The sequence below is a fragment of the Manis javanica genome, chromosome X, assembly GCF_040802235.1.
Source record: "Manis javanica isolate MJ-LG chromosome X, MJ_LKY, whole genome shotgun sequence".
Taxonomy (NCBI): Eukaryota; Metazoa; Chordata; class Mammalia; order Pholidota; family Manidae; genus Manis; species Manis javanica.
Genome location: NC_133174.1, coordinates 52,374,276 through 52,383,273, shown reverse-complemented (window position 1 = coordinate 52,383,273; position 8,998 = coordinate 52,374,276). Strand labels below are relative to the sequence as shown.

At 34.0% G+C, this 8,998-nt stretch overlaps 1 non-coding gene across 1 annotated transcript; it reads right to left on the bottom strand.

Moving 5' to 3' along the window:
* Positions 1-6,218: 6,218 nt before the first annotated feature.
* LOC118972228 (small nucleolar RNA SNORD22) lies at positions 6,219-6,330 on the bottom strand. The gene has a single exon (XR_005061062.1). It is a non-coding gene; the product is annotated as a small nucleolar RNA SNORD22 (small nucleolar RNA).
* Positions 6,331-8,998: the final 2,668 nt, after the last annotated feature.

Genomic DNA, 8,998 nt, shown 5'->3' with positions numbered 1-8,998 from the left:
ATGATATACAATATGTGATCCCCACCATTAGAAGTATACAAGACTGGAAAACAAAACAAAACAAAACCTAGAAGTTTTTTGAATTAAAATACAGGCAGAATAACTTAAGTGACGTTAAAAAAATAAAACATTCCTTTCGGTATATCAGGATTTCAACATTTCTAAGAGAAATGTATTAGGCTTAACAAAAATAAAAACTAAAATGAAGCTGTGAGATCTACAGTTCAAACTCCTTCCCACTTACTCATTCCTCTATCAGCATTCTGATTCATGAAGGATTTAGTAACCAAGAACAGTGAGTCATTTCATTCTTGTCAGAATGGATACTATCCTCTTCTCTATTACTTGCACACATCAAAACTAAAAAAGTGATAGAAATGTCTTTGAATTATACAATGAAGCACTCTAGAAGAAGATAAAGAAAACGACGTTAGATTAAAAAATAGATGAAAAAGTAGATTAAACCATATTCAATTAAAACATGACTAAAAGACAGAAGAGACATTTTAGTGAAGAGGATATACAGATGGAAAATAAACACATGAAAAGATGTTCAACATCGCTAGCCACTAGAGAAACACAAAAGCACAACGATACATTACTATACACCTATCAGAGGGCTAAAATTAAAAAAAATAGTCCAATAAAGACATGAAAAGATGCTCAGTATCATTGGTCATCAGGTAAATGCAAATCAAAACTGCAATCAGGTACCACCTCATTATTAGCAAAATGGCAATATAACAAGTATTGATGAGGATGTTATGAATTTAGAACCCTTAAACACCGCTACAGGGAATGTAAAATAGTATATCCACTTTGGAAAACAGTTTGGCATTTCCTCAATGAGAAATATAGAGTTACTATGTGTGGAGAAAATGGAAATTTCTGACCAGGATTATTCCCACCTGGCCTTAATAGCACCACTGACCCATTGTGTGTGTGTGTGTGTGTGTGTGTGTGTGTGTGTGTATATACACATATAAAGAGCCTGTTTACACATCTATGAGATGTATACCAGGGAGAAAATGGCTGGTCAGTCATGGGAGTACCATCCCAGGGATAGGTGGACAGGAGAAACCTATTCTCTCCCCTTATCAGTTCCTGGTACATAATTGGTCAGGAATCTGGCATTCACCAGACACTTGCCCACAGTGTTCCTCCCAGTGCTAGCAGCAGGGAAGTAGAGAGTGGAGATAATGGGGAGAGGGTAGTGTGTGCATGAGAGCCTGGAGCTTGGAGAGTAGAGAAAGGAAGCCTAGAGGGAAAACTAGGAGAGAACAGTGACTGGAGGAGGGAAGCCAAGGGAACCCTGGTGCTAGGAGAGGATTAAGCCCATGCTGGGGAGCAGGAGGGAGCAGTGCCAAAGTAAATAAATGTGGTGCCCCCTTTAAACCCCCCAACTTCTTGCCCTTGTCTCAGTGAATTCCTAGGGAGCTTGCCTTAGGAGGCTCCCTACACTGCTCCCTATATCTGCTATTCCCACATTCATAAATGGGATTCCTAAGACCCAGAAATTCTACGCTTAGGTATACAGTCATGAAAAATGAAAACATATGTCCACATAACATGTAAATTAATGTTCACAGCAGTATTCATGATATCCAAAAGGCTAAAACAACCCAAATGTTCATCAACTAATAAATGGTTAAAGAAAATTTGGTATAGTCATACAAAGGAATATTATTTGGCTATAAAAAGAAATGAAGTCCTGATATATGCTACAACAAAGATAAACCTTGAACATACTAAGTGAAAGAATCCAGACACAAAGGACTGCAAATTTTATGATTCCATTTCTACAAAATGTCCAGAATAGGCAAATCTTTCAAGGCATGTAGATTAGTGGTTACCTAGTGCTGGGAGAATGAGGTAAGTGGGTTGAGGACTAAGAGGTGTAGAATTTCTTTTGGAGGTAAATCATTAGGTTCTAAAATTCTCTGCAAGTGTTTTAGTATACTCCTTATGAATTTTCTGAAAAGGTGATTTAGTTTTAATTATGCTAGCACCTTGATTAACTAGTACTCTGAACCTTAAAGAACTGGCACCATGATAAAACTTGAAGTTATAGGCAAAAGCTGAGGAACAAGAAAATCTTGAGATATATATTCAAAAGCTAGCCATCTTATGCCTACAGACCCTTTCCTATCTACATCTTTGCTACCACCCACTGAAATCATTACCATCTTATGACAGAGTAGTAAGATTTCCTAATTGGTCTTTTTTGTTTTAATTTCTGTCCCACAGTGACAAACTACATTCACAGATACATTTGCACACCCTTACCTCATGTCCTAATGAATTAAAAACTTCTAGTGGTACTGTACTCTTAACAGCTAAAGTCTAAACATCCAAACCTGGCACTCCAGGTCCTTCTTAATCAATAGTCACCACTTATCATTTTGCACTCTCTTAATCTAATTCCTAGGTAGATATCCTTCACTCTTACAGCTTTAACAATCACCTACACTGCTAATGACATCCAAATCTAGACCTCATGTCTCAACATCTACTCTGAGAGTGAAAATCAATTCACTTGAATGTCTTCCAGAAGTACTTCACAGGCTCTGGAACCAGACTGTGTTTCTCAACTTCAACACTGACTATCTGTGTGGCCCTGGAAAAATGTAATCTCACATGAAAATAAACATAATAATTATACCTATTCATTGGGTTAATGTGAAGATTAATTCCTATATTTAAATTGTTTAGGATAGTGCCTGTTGTGTGGTAACTGCTCAATAAATGTTATTAGATAAAATAATTACTATTCACCAAACTGAATGTATCTTCCTATCTGACTTGGTCCTTCTGCGCTTTTTTCTATCACCAGTTAGCTGCTATAACCAATAACTTGGGACTCCTAATTGCCTCCTCAATTTTTTCTTTTTACACATATTAAATAAAGAACCAAGATCTGATAATTTCACCCCTTTATAACTCTTAGTCCTAATTTTCATCCCTTTTCATATTATCTATATAGTATTTCAGGCCTTCTTCCAAGAACTGTACCAGTCCCCTTCACGATTTCCCTTCCTATGATCTTGTCCTCTACAAATCTATCTAAATTATCACAGGATCAATATATATATATATATGTAAGGAAAATTAACATAAATAAATGAATTGCAAATTTGACTAAGTCATGCCCTTATTTACAACTCTACAATGGCAATTCAATACCTATATACTAAGGACCTTAGGTCCAAGCCCAATGCTCTAAATAGCCCTCTCTACTTACCTAATTCATTAATATCTACTAACTTGTTTACTTATCTAATTTCTACTTTTCAAAGCTATTGGTGATTAGTGAATGCCTGAGATTTACTATAATATTTGTACAGGTCTCAGTCTATATTACCCTGAATTTTACTTCTTTTATGAAAATATTTTATTGCACAAACTGGGTTTAATGCTCCTCAAATTCACAGACCATAGCTTGTATATTTTCATATCCTCTAACTCATTATTTTTTAATATACAGATCATGACCAATAAGAAATCAAATTAGTGAGTTGCAAACAGCATTTAAAAAATAAAATAGAATAAGAAATATCAGAAAAGATTACACATAGTAAGAATAAAGTGCCACTTATCAATCCACTGCCTTCAGCTTCGACTGATCTTCCAGTTGGCTTCCCCAAAGCATGGTGAGCAGCAGCATGCAGCACCTTCCCATGGCAACCTTCCTCCTGTCATCTCCTTAGGTATGGAGTGCTACCCATGTGGATTTTCATGAGAAAAGTTTTCCCTAACACCCCCAAGCTATTTTCCAGCAAGTTGTTGCTGATATCGCATCCACTCCTATGGATGGTCCTCTTATGTCATCAGGCAGCTTTTCCATGAATTTTGAGGCACTACAATGCCTCATGGATGACATCCTAGCATTCCAGAGAACAATTTCCTCAACTCCCCTGTAAGTCACCCCAGTATGGCACTTCAGCTAAGTTTTCCACCATCCAGTAACCTACAGCCATGCCCTTACCAATAAAGTCTGGATCTCTGTTCAGGGGCAGAGGGAAGGAGGGAATTCCAGATTAATTCCTTCCTTGTGTGCTCTATTTCATCCCTAAATGTAGTGACTACTACCTATATCTGCTATTCCCATATTCGTAAAATTTCTGATACTCTCTTATTAGCCAATCACCCACTACTACAATCCCTTGTTATAATTAGTAATTCTTTGTATTAACTGTCTCTGTTCAAATTTCTGGTTTCTTCTCTGGATTGGGCCATGACTGACACAAGTATTGTTTTGTGGACTTTTGTCTCAATTGTGTGTGTGTACTAGGTTATGATTATAAAATCCATTTTGAAAATTCTACTTCATGAATAATGGGCAGTTAATAAAAAATGAAAAGTTTCTAAACATTGGTTTAAGAATAATAGGTATTTCTCCAAAGCAAAACTTTGACAAAATAATTTAAAAAGATCATGATAAGAAAGAATGTTTAAATAGGGCATTATGATCACACAAATAGCTCTTTCAGTTTTATAATGAAGTCTCATTTAATAAAATATATAAAATATGGAAGAGGGGGCACTTGACAGAGGATAAAAACACAAAAACCACAGCAGAACTCTGAGAACTGTATTAGGAAGATTAAAACCTAGAATGAAATTAAGGTTACAAAAAATGGTAACAATACAAAATGGCTTATTGAAGATAGGATCTGAAAAAAACATGCAAGTAATGGGTTCATTGTTTTGGGCATATGGAATCATATAAGATAAAAAAAGTAGAACTACTCAAGTTGTCTCTTGTTCTATTTTCTCTTTGAAGAATGTTTATCAAACTAGATAAGGTAGACAAACATGGTTTCAATTCTCATGAGAGAATTGAAGTGCATTATGATAGGTGAGGAAAGAGTAAAAGAACAACTAACTCTTCTAATGTAAATCAAACTTTCAAACTAGATACATTATAAACTGGGACACTGAAATAAACTGCTACTAATTTGAAAATAGGAGAGGTGTCAGAACATGGAATATAAAGTTTTCTGGTTTTCTAAAAGGGATGAAAGGTAAAAACCAAAAATTATATAAACTCTATAATGGTGAAAGTAATATGAAGTCTGAGCAAAGTTCTAGAATGAATTACTAAATAAATGGTTCATTAATACCTAGAAAGGAAACTGGTGTTTAAAACAGCTAACATTAATCCAGTAGAACTAGTATCACCAAATTAAACTTTACTGGTTACATTATTAGACTGAAAGATAAAAATGCATAACAGAGATATCTTCTTCAGTTAAGTATTTGAAAAATTTCTCATGCTATCCCAAATTTAGATCATTTAGGTGGATTTGTAACTAGAAAAATCCAAAGAAAATGATGAGTAGTAAATTGATATCAACTTGGAAAAAAGTATCTAGGCACACACCAGTAAGGGTTCATTCTTGGCCTTTCATCATCAATACTTTTAGCAATTTATGTGCAAAGAAGGATGCTAATCAAATCTCAGTTGGATGGCTAGAAGGATGCATAAGGCAACATGGCATAGTACAATGGTTCTCAATATTTTTTGTCTCAAGATTCTTTTAAATTCTTGAAAAGTTTAGGGGACTTTTGATTATGTGGATTCTGTCGATATTACTCATATTAAGAATGAGAAATTTAAAACATTTTAATACATTTAAATTAATAAACCCATTGCATGTTAATACACATATTATATAAAAATAATTACCTTTAAAAATAAATCTTACATAGCAGAAAATAATGAGAAAAATAGCACTGTTTTACATTTTTGCAAATTGCTTTAATGTTTTGTTTAACAGAAGACAGCTAGATTTCTCATATCTGCTTCTGCATTCAAATCTGTTGCAAAATGTCATTTGGGTTGAAGTTTATGAAGAAAATTCCAGTCTCACACAAATACGTAATTGGAAAAAGGTACAATATTTTACTATGCTTTTCTGATAATTCTGGGTATTTTTTTTTATGCTGTAACAAAACTGAACAAATGGTAGTTTCTTAAAGGTTGGCTCCAATGTGACATCTTAACAATCTCAACTAACTTTTGGGGAATATTAGGAAAATTTATTTAGAGAGGCTGAAATGATAGCATGATAATTTGAACAGCTAGGTTGTACAATGAATGACTTGAAAATTCCCTTTTGATGTGCCTTGTTCTTTCATCAAACTTGGTAAAATATACAAGTGATTTTTCAACATGTGATTATTCCTCACTTTCACATGTTTAAAAAATCCTTATGATCTCTGACACAGTTTCTTCCAGAACAAACTTTCCTCTTCTCCCCTAGCAAGTCTTTATAGGCTCTGGACTCAGGACAGGAGGTAACTCATATGAGTGCTTCTTTACTGGGATCAAAGATGTTTTATTAGTTTATTGCATTCATATTTGTTATCTGTCTTACACTCTGCCTCATGTATTTTGAAGCTCTGTTGTTAGGCACATATACATTAAGGACTGTTATGCCTTACTGGAGAACTGACCTTTATCTTTATCACTCATAATTTTCTTTGCCATTAAACCTGCTGTCTGAAAGTAATATAGCTACTGCAGCTTTCTTTTGATTAGTGTTAGCATGCTATATTTCTCTCCCTTTCTTTACATTTAATATATATATATTATATATACTACATTACATATAATATATAAAATATTCATGATTCTTTACATTTAATATATATTATACATATTACCATATATTATATATATTATTATATATTATATATATTACATATTACATTTTATATATATATATAAAATTCTCATATGATTCCATTTTCTCTTCTTTCTTAGCATATCAATTATACTTATTTTTTTAACTTTATTGGTTGCTCTAGAGTTTGCAATATATATTTGTAACTAATCCAAGTCCAGTTTCAAATAGCATTATAATGCATCACAGGTATTACAAGTGTCTTATGATAACAAAGTATTCCGAATTTCTCCCTCATATTCCTTGTTTCATGGCTGTCAGTCATTTTGCTAAACTAATCTATAATCATTCAATACATTATTGATGTTCTTTTGAGCAAACATTTATCTGTTAAGAAAATTAATTTTCCTTTTACCTTTATTCCTTCTCCAATGCTCTTTATGTAGATCTGAGTTTCTGACTTACTTCATTTTCTTTTTTTCTAAAGAACTTTTAATATTTCTTACAGGGCAGAGTTTATAAAGACAATAAGCTCCTTCTATTTTGTTTATCTGAGAGTCCATTTCACCTTAACTTTTGAATGATAATTTTTCAAGGTACAGAATTCTAAGTTGGCAGATTTTTTCTCTCTCAACACTTCAAATATTTCAATCTACTCTACTCCTTGTGTGACTTCTTCCGAATATAATTCTTATCTTTGTTCTTTCATAGGTCAGGTGTTTTTTCCTCTGGATTTTTTATTTATCTTTGATTTTCTATGATGTGCAGGTTTAGTGGGTTTTTGGCATTAAACCTGCCTGGTGTTCTCTGAGCTTCCTGGAACTATGGTTTGGTATCTGACATTAATTTGGGGAAACTCAGGCAATATTGCTTTAAATATTTCTTCTTTGTTCTTCTCCTTCTGATTTTACCATTAAGCATATATTACACCTTTTGTACCTGTCCCAAGGCTCTTAGATATTCGGGGATCTGAGGCTGTTATTTTATTTTATTTTTGCTTTTCAGTTTTAAAGGTTTCTATCAACATATCCTCAAACTCCTAGTCTTTCCTCACTTGTATCATTTACTAATTATTCCATCAAAGGTGTTCATTTATATTACTGTTTTTTTATCCCTGGCATTTCCTTCTTATTCTGTTTAGAATTTCCTTCTCCCTGCATGCAACACCCATCTGTTTTTGCATGGTTTAGTTTCTCCATTGGAACCCTTAGCATATTAATAGCTATTTAAAATTGTTGGCCTAATAATTCTGGAATTCCGACATCTGGCTTATTCTGATGCTTGCTCTATCTCTTCAAATTGTGATCTTTGCCTTTTAGTTGAAAGTTGGATATGATGAACTGGGTAAAACGAACTGTGGTAAGTAGGTCTTCAGTAAAGTGGGAGAAATGTGGGGGGAGGGGAAGGTTTCTTTCTATAATCTTATGATTCAGTCTCAGTCTTTTAGTGAGCCTGTGTCCTGATTGTTCTGCAGTTTTTTATCCCTCTTTGGTGGGACAGGATGGTGAGAAGAAACAAGAGTTGGATATTTCCCTTCCCTCAGACCAGTTAGGCTCTGATAAAACCCTAGTGGATTATACTCTAGTAAAACAGTTTCTCTTAAGGGCATGCTAAGGAGGACAGACTATTCTGGCATATTTCAAAATGGCTACAGTTCTCTTCCCACTACTGAAAGCAGGAGGGGATTTTTCTGCTATCTTTACTGTGAGAGCATAATAGAGCTCCTAGAGGTAAAGGTTATAAAAGTGTGGGTAATGCACCTTTAAGACTGGGCCCCCTGGAGTTTTTAACTCATACATATCCACATTAAGCCCCTAGCTATTTGTCAATTACAGTTCAGCAATTCCTACTCCAGTACTGATACCTGCAGATATTTCAGCTTCAGGATCTCTGCTTTGTTGTGTTGTGATATCTGTATCTGCCTGTTTATCTCTCCAATGGTGGAAGGTTTGTGATGTACCCTGTGACCTCAATTTTCTGTTGGATCTAAGCTTGTGATTTTCAAACAGTTCATATTTTTACTTGTTGTTGGGATGGAGTAATGACTTCCAAACATCCTATATATTAGAGTAAAATACAGAAATGCTTGTCTTGAACTTAGAATGCATCTTTCTTACTCATGCATGATTTTCTAACATCAAGTTTTAATCACTTGAATTTATTCACTGAGTTGTAGATCTTCCAAATGACCTATTTCACTATACAACATAAAAAGCACACTTCATTTAATATAACCAATGATCTCATCAGAAAAGTTTTAAATATTGGAAAGCTGTCAAGCTCATGGTAATGGACATATATTTTCCAATTTTCATTTTCACATGAAGGTCCAAATTTTATCAATTGTAATAAATACTCCATTGTTTGCC